Below are 12,581 nucleotides of genomic sequence, written 5' to 3'. Positions count from 1 at the left end.
ACTAAGTAATGATCTGGTAATACTATTAGTTACTGAAAGCTAATAATAATATAATAATAATAATATTTTATTCAATAAAATATCAAGCATATTTATAATTACAATACACAATATATACGATACATAGACAATACTAACACATAATATGGTAAAATATACTGGCATTTTATGAGTGCAGTATCCTTAAGTGTATGAAACAATTTGCTGATATTTTATCAGGGATAACCCATGAAAGCTCTAAAGCTTGTTTCCAATGGGGTCCCTTCATGTAAACGGCTTATAGTGTTCGGCATACAAAAAAAGATAACACACAAATTAATATGACATAAAAATTCATATAAAAAGAAATTTATATAAAAATATGATTAATAATATAAAAAGGAGTCTGATGAAGCCGCACTATAACTTTTGGTTAAGTGCTCTTTGACACTAATTTTGAAATCTTTTATTTTCTTTATTTTTTTAACCTTAATTGGCAACATATTCCCATCTTGTATGCCATTAAAATAAAATGTGTCTTTTTGTTGACTTTTTACTGGAGGAACCCAGAAGTTATATTCACTATTTCGTGTGAAATGGTGATGTAAATGTCTCACCTTTGTAAAATTTGAATACATATAATTTGGACAATGGTGGTAATAAATATTATGTACATGGTTTAATCTCAATTGTTTAACACGATTTTCAATATTAACATAACCAATACTATTCAATACATTATGGTCAACTTTTGATCTATATCCAGTGTTTTTTATAAATCTAACACATTTGTTTTGTAATACTTGTAACTTATCTTTATATTTTTTGCTGACACCAGCATACCATGCAGAACAGGCATAGTCAAAATGACATTGAATTAAAGCTGTTACTAAAGTCTTTCTTGATTGTTCTGATAAACATTTTGCCTGTCTGTATAATCGTGGCCGGGAACTTGTACATCCCAACAACAAAGAGACACTAAGTAATGATCTGGTAATACTATCAGTTACTGAAAGCTAATCGTGGCCGGGAACTTGTACATCCCAACAACAAAGAGACACTAAGTAATGATCTGGTAATACTATCAGCTACTGAAAGCTAATCGTGGCCGGGAACTTGTACATCCTAACAACAAAGAGACACTAAGTAATGATCTGGTAATACTATCAGTTACTGAAAGCTAATCGTGGCCGGGAACTTGTACATCCCAACAACAAAGAGACACTAAGTAATGATCTGGTAATACTATCAGTTACTGAAAGCTAATCGTGGCCGGGAACCAGTACATCCCAACAACAAAGAGACACTAAGTAATGATCTGGTAATACTATCAGTTACTGAAAGCTACTTCAAAGTCTATAACAACTAATAAAAAAATCATGCCTTAAAATACTCGTTTTTGAAATATAGAAATAAGAAACTGTTCTACGCATTCGTCGACTTTGAAAAGACGCTAGACACCATTTGAAGAGAGGCAATATTGTATAAGTCTTGAATTACATATGATCATCATAAATTAGACTATTTTTCATTTAATATTGTGGTGAGGGAAGGTGATAATTGTCGCCTATTCTGTTTGAAGAAACATTTGCGTTTTCAAAGTTTTAAAATATATTAGAAGATAAAGATATATATATATGCGCTTTGTAAGTTCAGAACTACAAATCAAAGACTTCCTATAGAAACAGGACGGTGAAATGGTGGAATGGTATAGAAATGGAAAATAGAATATGTTTGAAATGTAATAATAATTGTATTGGTGATGATTATTCTGGAATGTAAAACTTTATGATGGCATATTGATATTTTCTCACCTTCAACTAACGATAAAAGTTCTGTATGTTCTATGATGTACTGTAAGGCTTAATTTTTTCTATACGATAATTGTAAGTCGGTGTTGCATGCCAGCCGTATGCTTTTGTGGAATATATGACCCCCTCTATTCTTATTTTCCAATACATTGGCTGAACTGTACTATTATTGTAAATAGCGTACACACATTTGATATGTAAAAAACAGATGAAATAGAACAAACACAAAAAATATACATATCAAAAGGTAGTCTATTCCCAAAGAGTCTATGTTGCCAGCCTATATTTTGCAGTCTTAAAATAGTTCAGACTCTGCAACAGAAGATGTTGGCACTACTAAAGCCTTACACGACGTTCCTCAAAATAAGGCGATTTCGACGATTTCAAAGAAGTCAATTTACTGTTGTGAATTTGGTAACCGATTTCGGTTTGTCTGAAAATGCAGTTTTACAAATAAAACTCAAGTGGTCGTATAGATACATTTTTGTAATGAATATTCATGTACAGTAGTTGTCAGTCTTTCCAGGCTATTATTGATAATTTTCCTTTCGGCAGCAGTTCGTATGAATGAAGCATACATTAATTTCCAAAACACAGATTTATTTTTAATATAAATTTAGATTTTGAATTTATATTTACCTTTTTTTTTATATTGATACAAGTAAACTCCTTTTGTGGCGGCATTTCTTTCTGTTTCCGTTTCCTTTCGATATTTAATCATTTCCCGATGCTTTCTTTGTCGCAAAATATGTTTATAGTTTAACATTTGGGATTCATGTTTTTCTCATTTCCGTATTTTTGTGGTATTTTGCATATCCTTTGTATGTTGTAATTGCCAGCATTTTCTCTATTTTATTTAATTAACAAAAAAATTACACATGTTGCTTTTACAATTTCAAACTTGCAGATAGACAATGTTCCTTAAATAAAAACAAATATGCTATAAAAAAAAATAAAAAACAACCTGAGATCCCGATATTTTTTTATATCAATCTCATTTGGTCAACATTTGAATTTAAACTTAAACTATTCCTTTCTCATACATTGGTTGTAATGTAACTTATACATGTATTTTTATTTTCATTCGAATTAAACTGGAAACAAATTATAATTACGATTTAAAATTAAAAACCAGAGAATGACACCAATTACGTTTTGCGAACGGCTATACTTTTTGAAACGATTTAAAACCTTGTTGCCTAACGAAAAAATGTTAAACACTAGACACTATATGCATGGTTTCCAGCAAAAAAATATCATGAACCAAGATAAAAGTAAAATAAACTTTCAAAATATAACAGATAGTTTTCCTCTCAGCTTTTTCACTTTCACAGTAAAAATGTGCAAACCCGAAATATGCTTACCTTGCATAAAATTATGCTTGCAGATCGTTTTCAAAAATTACATTTTCCGGATGAAGGTTTATTTTGCCCCATAACACCAATTTTTCTTTTCATGGAAGACCTCAATACCTCAGAAAAGGCCATTTTCCAAAATTTAAGCAGATTCTTAATTTTTTCTTTCAGTTTGATACCCAAATGATACTAATGCAAATGTAAGGTTAAAATCCGAGTCAGCTTTTTCCCGCCATTTTTTAAAAACTGAAATATGTTAAAAAGGAGCTCCATGACCTTAATTTGTTCCTAAACTGCTCTTTCGACATACAGTATCAATTTTAATTTTTTGATTTTTTTTAAAATTTCACCTTAGTACATCCTGAAAGTGCCATAAACTGGATAGTTTAATTAGAAATTAAACCTTCTAAATTTCAGAAAAAAAATACAAAATTTGTTAACAAAAAAAAAAAAGACATCAAATCACATTTTCTAATTAATTGTCTCGTGTCATACTTGTACGTGTTAATTTATTTGAGTTTATCGTTGTTGTACATGTATGCATTGATTCTCATAAACACATCTTCTGTCTTGTCCACTACATGTACCTGACGTAACTTACATGTAAACCTGTCAGTCTTATGTAAGTGGTGGACTAACAATTGACAAAAACACCATCAGTCATGTCAGTAAGCTATAGGTTTATACCTATATAAAAAGTCTACTGTCGCTGTGAACATCATATCATTTGGTGCTATCAACAAAAGGTAAGACTTCAGTCTATATAGTTAACTTTACAAGCATTAAGAATTTACCATTGTTTTTTTCAGCATATTTTATTAAGGTTTGAAAAGTTTATTTCTTATTTACTTTTATTAGTTAGGGAATTCGTGTTTACATTTCTGTTTTTGTCACTTAATTTATAATAGAATAAAACAAATTGCGATAAAAGCACAGGCACTCGTCTCAGAAAAAAAATTCGTATATACCTTTATGAAGGTATATTTATATAGGATTTTTTTTCTAAGACGAGTGCCTGTGGATAAAAGTATACAATCTGAATGTATTGTTGCCTGTCAAACAAAAATGTAATGATTATTATTATATTGTGTCAAAATCGTTAACAATTCTAGTTTAAAATCAAAATAAAATATTCACCACACACGAAGTGTTGTCGTAACACATCCAATAAATAGGATTTTTTTTTTAAATATGAACTTAAGGTATATTTTTTAGCACTTTTTTTTACTTTATGCCAGTTTAATTTTTTCATGGATACCTTAAATTTCTAGTTGCTGAATATTTATCAAATTCAATTTTCCAAAATATGTAAGTGAACTAATTTAGATTCCTTGGACTAGACTAAGAACCTTACAGCCACACCTATTTTTGTGTTCAGTTACTTAAAACCACTTTTTCGTTAATAATGCATAAATATTACATTACCATTTGAATAAAATGTTAGTTACCAGACTCCCCACCCCTCCGCAAGAAGTAAAAGTTTGTAAAAATTTCTGTACATTATGTACCCAAACTTATTAATCATCATGTAATGTGTCAATAAACTCTGCAACGACTGTTTTTTTGTTGTTTTATTTTTGTCGTAAGAAATCGGCAATACATTTGATAAACCTATCGCAGAACTTGATTTCAAAGGGGGGGGGGCTGAGATAACATAAACAATCAGCTTGAAAACATTCATTAGATTGGTCTAGTTCTCAGATTCTAGCTAATTTATCGATCCAACTATAATAAAATATTTAATCTGCTACATAGATTACAAACAAATCTTTTTTTTTTTAAATCTTTTGACGGTTTAAATATTTTTTTATTTGTAAACTGCATAAAAATGCCTTGGTATTTAATGAAGTAAATATGAAATAGTTACAAAATACAATACTAATGAAACTTTTTCTTTTCAGACAAAAATGAACAAGCTGGCTATTGTATTGTGTGTTGTTTTGGTCTGCTCATGCACCATTCAAGCCCAGTTCTTGAATGGTTTGACATCTGGTCAGGCTTTTGGCTTAGGATTGGGACTTCCATTCTTCTTAGGAGGAATCGGTAGAGGTTTGAATGGAGGCGGAGGTGTTGGATACCCAATTCCCCCACCACCAAGGCCATTCCTTCTCCCACCACCAATGTACCACCCAATCACTGGTGAGTTTTAACTGATATAGCGATAATGGGACACTGAAATTATGAGTGTAATTATTTTTTTTTAATATATTTTTTTTTAATTTGGTCCTTTTTGTAACATTTAAATTGAAGACAATTGCAACGTTTTATTTCGAAAAATAAAGAATTTTTCAATATTCATTAATTCGTTTCGATTCATTCATTTTATAAGAGGTTGAAGTTCATCTTTATTGCAATTATTATTAGTCAGTTAAATTATGAAATATATGTTAAATTAATGTAATAAATGTGTTTCATAGATTAATAGCATTTGAATTTACGCGAAAATATTAAAAGTTAACCATGACCAAAAGATACAAAAAAGGGGGATGAAGAGACGATTTTGTTTCTCAATCAGTTCACAGTAAAAACAAAAAGATATGCAACATAAACCGGATTTAAATTTGAAAGTTAGCTTAAAGTACTATAGAACTGCTTGTAGTTATGACACCAGTTTTATGGTTATGAAAATGAAAAGAAAACAGTCAGTCAAATAATTATTTTTTTAACTAAGAATACAAAAGTGAAGATGAATAGCTAATAATTTGTTTATTTTTATTCCTTTCTAGTCCACCGTAGAAGATATGTCAAATATTGAAGAAACAGTGAAAACAAGAAGAATGAAGATAATGTTAGAATTTGTTACAGCAGCCACATGTAACGAAACAGCACAAACAACAAATACAATCAATAAATGTCATGTTTTTTATTTCTTGTTTGTTAGTCTTATGAATTATTGTTTTTAGTCCTAATTACACCAAGAAGGGCAAATTCTGTTATGCTGGGAAGGAATATCAAGTATCATTAAAAAAAAAAAAAAATTGTAAGCTACTATAATATGGTGGAATTCTGATTTTTTGATATTTTGACTATCAATTTTCAACTTCTTGTCCAGAGTCCCACGCATCTGTCTTATTATAGGGGTAAATTCATCGACTCTAATGCAAATCTAGGTCTTGAATTTAATCTATACCTGGTTTATCTTTATGTAGCCCATCTTTTGAAAATTAAAAACACAGGGTCATGTGGCATTTTGTGGCATTCACATGTACTTGTTGACAAACAGTAGATTTTCATTTAAATCTTATCGTGACACTCATATTGTTCAACCCTGTAGTAAAAACATTCAGTGCAAGCAGTATTGATTTATTTCTTTTTTTAAAATCTAGTTTTATCCATCTTTCATAAAATATTTGTTACAAACATTATCTACCAACCAGAATAAACAGGACTTGAGTGCTATGGTCAAATGGACAGTCTCTGATGACTGATATTTATTTACTGAATTTCCCACATACCTATTCAAAATGCCAAAATTGTCACAGGTTTGAAGATTTGTCCAGGCTCAAGACAAAAAATGATTAAAAAGAAGATATTGTATTATACCACCCTATAATCTCTTGATATTTGGTGGATTGTTTCCATGACAGAGAAGATAAAAAAAACTCTCTCACAAAATTATTATGATGTGATAATGTGATTCCTTGTGTTCTACCGTCGTTCCAGTATTAACGATTTTACAAGGTCTTGCTCGCTCTTGTATGTAACATTCAATTTATGTTTCTGTCTTTACTTTCATTCATATTGATAATCTGATTAATCACAAATTTACACAAAGAATACAACATTCAGTTCAGTTTATCAACAATAAGGTTAGATTATCAACATGTAAAGTTAAAAAAAATACAGTTCTGAGAACACATGAAGACAATGATGAAGAAAATGAAGAGGCTGCATTCATTCCCAGGACCGTTATAATTTTCTGGATAAAAGAATGCATTAACTTATATATCAAGATCCAGACATGTCTTAAAACTTTTACAATTGCACATTCTAGTCAGTACTCAGAGTAAATTGTGTAAAGTGTGGAATGAACACGGCCACGATCTCAGAAAGGTTAAATGGACCTCAAGATTAAGAGCATCTCTATTAAGGCCCCTTAAAAAGTTTTTCTTGTATTGGGTTATTTTCTTAAATTATAGGCTTTAAGACAATTTTCACTTGAACATAATAGGTCCAAACAAAAACGTTCAGCTTACTCATCACAAAGAACAATTATAAACAGGTAATCAGAGTCTTCAATATCGATAACTCTAGTGCAGACATTGACATGTAAAATAAAATATCCATAAAATACTCAAATTCCAACGTTTGATCTTGATATTGGAATTTGTCATGGTGATTTTCATACAAAATATTGTATATTCTTGCAAGAAGGGTGACTTTTCCTTTCCTTTTTAGTGGTTATCCGTTGTCTCATTCTTGTGAAGTGTGTGCAAATAAGTAGTTTAATTGTTCACATAGAATGAAATTCAAAACAGTGTGGCTGTGGCCATTGATTGAAACATTAAATTCATCCATTGACTGGGACAATTTACGTGAACGTTTGTCTGTAACGACCTCTGTTCACGACGTACCTACGATGGACATTTAAACTGTGGGGCCACCAAAGGTTTCTAAACGCCTTTAACTATAAAATAATTCGAAAAATTAATCAGGAATAAACTTTATGTTTTGATTTATATAATTGATATAAATAAAAAAACATCGTGTTATTTCTGATTAATTTTTCGAATTACTTTATTAAGGTGTTGAGAACCTTTGGTGACCCCATAGTTTAAGTGTAATTAAAAAGTACATAGTGAGCAGTGGTCGTTACATACAAACGTTCACCTAAATTGTCCCAGTCAATGGATGAATTTAATGTGTCAATCAATGGCCACAGCCACACTGTTTTGAATTTCATTCTATTATGCAGACCTATGCAGTAACGTCTCAGATTATATGTACATTGTGTATTTATCAATAAATGACATGTGGGCTGTGGATATCATAGAATGATCCACTTTCAATGAACGTTGTGTTTTCATTACTTTATTACATGTGGACTGTCGATATCATAGGTTGGTCCAATTTAAATAAACATGACGTTTTTCATTAAAAAAGGTAAAATCACAAAAATACTAAACTCCAAGGAAAATCAAAACGGAAAGTCCCTAATCAAATGGCAAAATCAAAACTCAAACACATCAAAGGAATGGATAACAACTGTCATATTCCTGGCTTGATACAGAAATTTTCGTATGTAGAAAATGGTGGATTGAACCTGGTTTTATAGCTAGCTAAGCATCTCACTTTTATGACAGTCGCATCAAATTCCATTATATTGATAACTATTACTAAATTACTTGTAGATATTAAAGTTGATTCGATTTCAATGAACATGGTGTTTTCACTGCTATTTTACTTATGGGCTGTGGATAGCATAGGTTGGTCCGATTTCAACGAACATGGTGTTTTCGTTACTATAGGACTAGTTGGCTGTGGATACTCTTAATCCAAACGTTTGATATTGATACTGGAATTTCTTATGGTAATTTTCATACATAATATTTTAATAATTACATTAGATGTATGGTTCATTATAATACGTTATTCTGATTAGCTAACTGCATATCACGTGTTATTCCTTAAGCAATTGCATCACACAATAAAACTTAAAAACAATAACACGAGGTCCCACAATAAAGTGCACAGGTATTTGAAATAAAAAATTGGTAAAATTCTTGTTTTCATGATCCTAGCTAAAAAATGTAATTATAAGTATTGAATGCTTCTTTTTGTAACTTTATAGGGTTGTAAAAGCGTTGACCGTGCGCATGTTTTAAGAATGAAGCGCTTCCGCGCTTCATGCAAACTGTACTTCGGTCAACGCTTTTACACCCCAATAAAGTTACAAAAAGAAGCATTCAATTCTTAAATTATAATTTTTTCCTTTTCTTTTATTTGTTTTTCTTTCCTTTGTAGTGGTAATCCGTTGTCTCATTCTTGTGAAGTATGTATTAAAAAGTTGTTAAGTTGTGCACATATTTTGCAGTAACGTTTCAGATTTAAATGAACATTGTGTAATAACAAACTTACTTGTAGGCTGTGGATCTCATAGATTCAGATTTCAATGAGCATGATGTATTCTTTATTAAAGGAGTTGTTGGCTGTGAATAGCATAGGTTGGTATTTCACAGATGTAACGATTAGTTGAGGGTGTGGCTCTCTATATTTTGAACTTTATGCTATTTTGCTAACAGCTCTTTATTGCGGTATACAAGTGATTTATAAAACACACCGGTTGGAGCTGTCTTTTGAGGCTTTCGTTTTAGTTTAAAGTGATTATCGATAGACTTATACTTTATTTAGCATAAAAGTCTGGAGCTTTCTTTTGAGGCTTTCTTTTTAGCGTAGAATGATTGTTGATAGGGTTGTTAATATACTGATTTTGTTCAGACAATTTCCCTAGTGATTTGATCGAGTAGAACCAGTTTGCTAGTTTGCAAATAAAGACTAACTAAATAAAATAAATTCCTTTTTTTTTTGGTGTATTTCACATTCTAGTTCTGTTCATATTTAATCTGGATGAACCTGTTGTGATTTTAATGTATGTAATATTCTTTCCAAAGTACAGACGTCGATATTACAGTGTAAAACGAAATGATTGCATATCAACAGGTTTGATACTTTCAGCTAGTGTTAGTTAATAGTGTGCACAAAGCAACACTTATTTAAATCTATGTAATTTTAACAATGGCTTCTCTCTAACATTATAGACTAAAGTATAATTCACGACAAAACAATATTTATTGTTAATCTTGTTTTACTGATATTTTTTCTGTTTTTCTCGCTATTATAGTTTTTGCCATAAACAGAAAAATGGGCGGACATCATAATTGATGGTCAGTAACTCCTATAGGAAGTGAATGCACAATTTTATCTTTGTCGACATATTTGTTGATTGTGTCTTGTTGGTAATTGTTACTGTTTACAGTTTCTATCCGTCTTATAGTTTTGCCAAAGATGCAAAATCAAAAACCCGTTATTATCGTCATTTAAGGACAACAACTCCTAAAAGGAATTTTAAAAATGACAATTTTGGCGATGCTGAAGATCTTATCTGGCTGTTCACTTTTTGCAATTAAACGTTTCTGTGTATCAATTTTATTTGCAGGACAATATGCATAAATTCAAAAAAGTTTGACATGATTGGTGTTGATTTAATGATAGAATTTTGAGCTGTTTACAGTTTCTTCTATCTATTAAAGTCTTTCAAGATAATAAGCAAATGTGAAAAAAGTTATTTAACTTCTATAAGCAGTTGTCTGACAGTTTTGATGTAAATAAACTGTAGGTTGATCTCAACGTTCTGCCCACATTTTCAGCTGTCAAAATTTCTCGATCTATTTGGTGTTCAAGACAATTGACAAAACTTTTTACCTCAATGTCGGCCGTGTTGGTTGGCAGGCAACACATTTGTAGCAATTGCGGAGACAAAAGTGTGACGGAAGAATGAACTATCTTTTGGACTCCACCATCACTGTAAATCGTCTGCTTTACAAAGCAAGGGGATATAACTAGATGTAGTATATTTGTAGGTAGTCTCCTATTGATCATTATTACACAGGTTGAAAATGCATGCTTTTATAGTTTAAGATCTGTCTTTGTGATCATATCAAAAAGTAAAATCGCAAAAATCCAAACACTGAAGAAAATTCAAAAAGGAAAGTCCATAATCAAATGGCAATATCGAAAGCTCAAATACATCGAACGAATTTATACCAACTGTCAATTTCCTGACTTGGTACAGAAATTTTTGAACATAGAAAATGTTGGATTTAACCTGGTTGTATAGCTAGCTAAACCTCTCAACATGCTGATCCATAGATCCTTAAGAAATGATGAAACACATATCTATTCAAATCATGTATGATTACCCTTTCCATTATTCATTCAATTAAAACAAATCTGAAAATAGACATAACAAACACATATATATAGATTGTAGGATTACTATTACCGGCATGTGAATAGACATAAGTAAATAGAATTAGAATCAAGAAAGGAAAGTTGCTCAAATTCTGGCAATCAGAATTCCTTAAACTGTGGATTTCTCTATTTTCTCGTGGACACCAATTTTCGTGTATTGAAGAAAAATTGTATTTTCGTGGATATTTGATTTCGTGATTTTGTGTAAGTCTGCAAACAATCTCATAAAGATATGTATTTGGTTGGACATTAAAATTCCTAGTTCACCTGTACCCATGAAAATGAGTACCTCTCAACGAACCCATTATAGACAGAATGGGAAAACAATTTAAAAGGGAACTTGTTTTCACCGACCTTATACAGTATACATTTGTACTGGAAGACATTCTTTCAATTTTGCATTTAAAGTACCGCAACTCTGGAAGAACAGATTGAAAACAAATATATATATATTTAAAGGCAAACTTTGCTTCATTGAACCAAATATGTTTTTAAATTTCAAAAAAATCACTTCTGAATACTTATAATTTTATAACTCATTATGAAACAAAATCAGAATTGTCAATTTAAAATGCCATAACTATGGAACATCATCAGAAATAGCAAGAGATGTGCTTGAAAAGAGGGACGAAAGATACCAAAGGGACAGTCAAACTCATAAATCTAAAACAAACTGACAACGCCATGGCTAAAAATGAAAAAGACAAACAAACAACAGCACACATGACACAACATAGAAAACTAAAGAATAAACAACATAAATGTATACATTTCACATAGTATGTCATGAAATAGAGAAATAAAGGGCAGTTTCTCTTTGGTATATACAACATATATTACTCCGACAATGTACGTATCAGATTTACTAGCATCAAAGCTCATATGCCAAAGAAGCTAAATTTAGTAAGGTTCATGATTTTTAAATGATTTTCATCGGATTCTTACAAAATGATTTTACAATGGTCATCTATTCAACAATAAATTGTCTGCGATTAGATTGACATTCAATGGAATAAAACGAATCAATTAATTCAATCAAACAAAAAAATACAAATTCATGTAGAACATATACATTGTATTCTTATCAACCAAAGAAACATTACTAATTCTCAATTACTTCACAAAACTAAATTATGCTGGCTGTAAAGGGCTTGTATTGAGTTGAATCTTAACATACAATCCACTCAAAAATATTTACCAAATTTTCAAGTTTATATCAGTCATTATTAGAATCTTCGTAAATATAAAAGATAGTATATCATCAGAGTTGAGCTTATATCAGCACTGATGAAAAAACCAACAACAAATATTGTTACTATGACAATTTTGTGTCCAATAAATCTTTTAGGTATTAAGATCCAGTCATGTTGACTATTTCACTAGCTTAAGACGATAAGCCTATATTTATCTGTATGTGACCTAAAATATTAAATGAGACAAAATACCCCCCCCCCCCCCCCCCCCA

General features: G+C 30.7%; 1 long non-coding RNA gene across 2 annotated transcripts; it reads left to right on the top strand.

Annotated features, from left to right (window-relative positions):
• Positions 1-3,868: 3,868 nt before the first annotated feature.
• On the top strand, positions 3,869-6,011 carry LOC143068233 (uncharacterized). 2 transcript variants are annotated; one of them, XR_012976144.1, is made up of 3 exons: positions 3,869-3,891; positions 5,047-5,284; positions 5,872-6,011. It is a non-coding gene; the product is annotated as an uncharacterized LOC143068233 (long non-coding RNA). The 2 variants fall into 2 exon arrangements; XR_012976145.1 differs by lacking the exon at positions 3,869-3,891 and adding an exon at positions 3,948-3,968.
• The last annotated feature ends 6,570 nt before the right edge of the window (positions 6,012-12,581 follow it).

This window comes from Mytilus galloprovincialis, chromosome 3, assembly GCF_965363235.1.
Source record: "Mytilus galloprovincialis chromosome 3, xbMytGall1.hap1.1, whole genome shotgun sequence".
Lineage (NCBI taxonomy): Eukaryota > Metazoa > Mollusca > Bivalvia > Mytilida > Mytilidae > Mytilus > Mytilus galloprovincialis.
The sequence above is the reverse complement of the archived record's forward strand: the minus strand, read 5'-3'. Positions and strand labels throughout refer to the sequence as shown.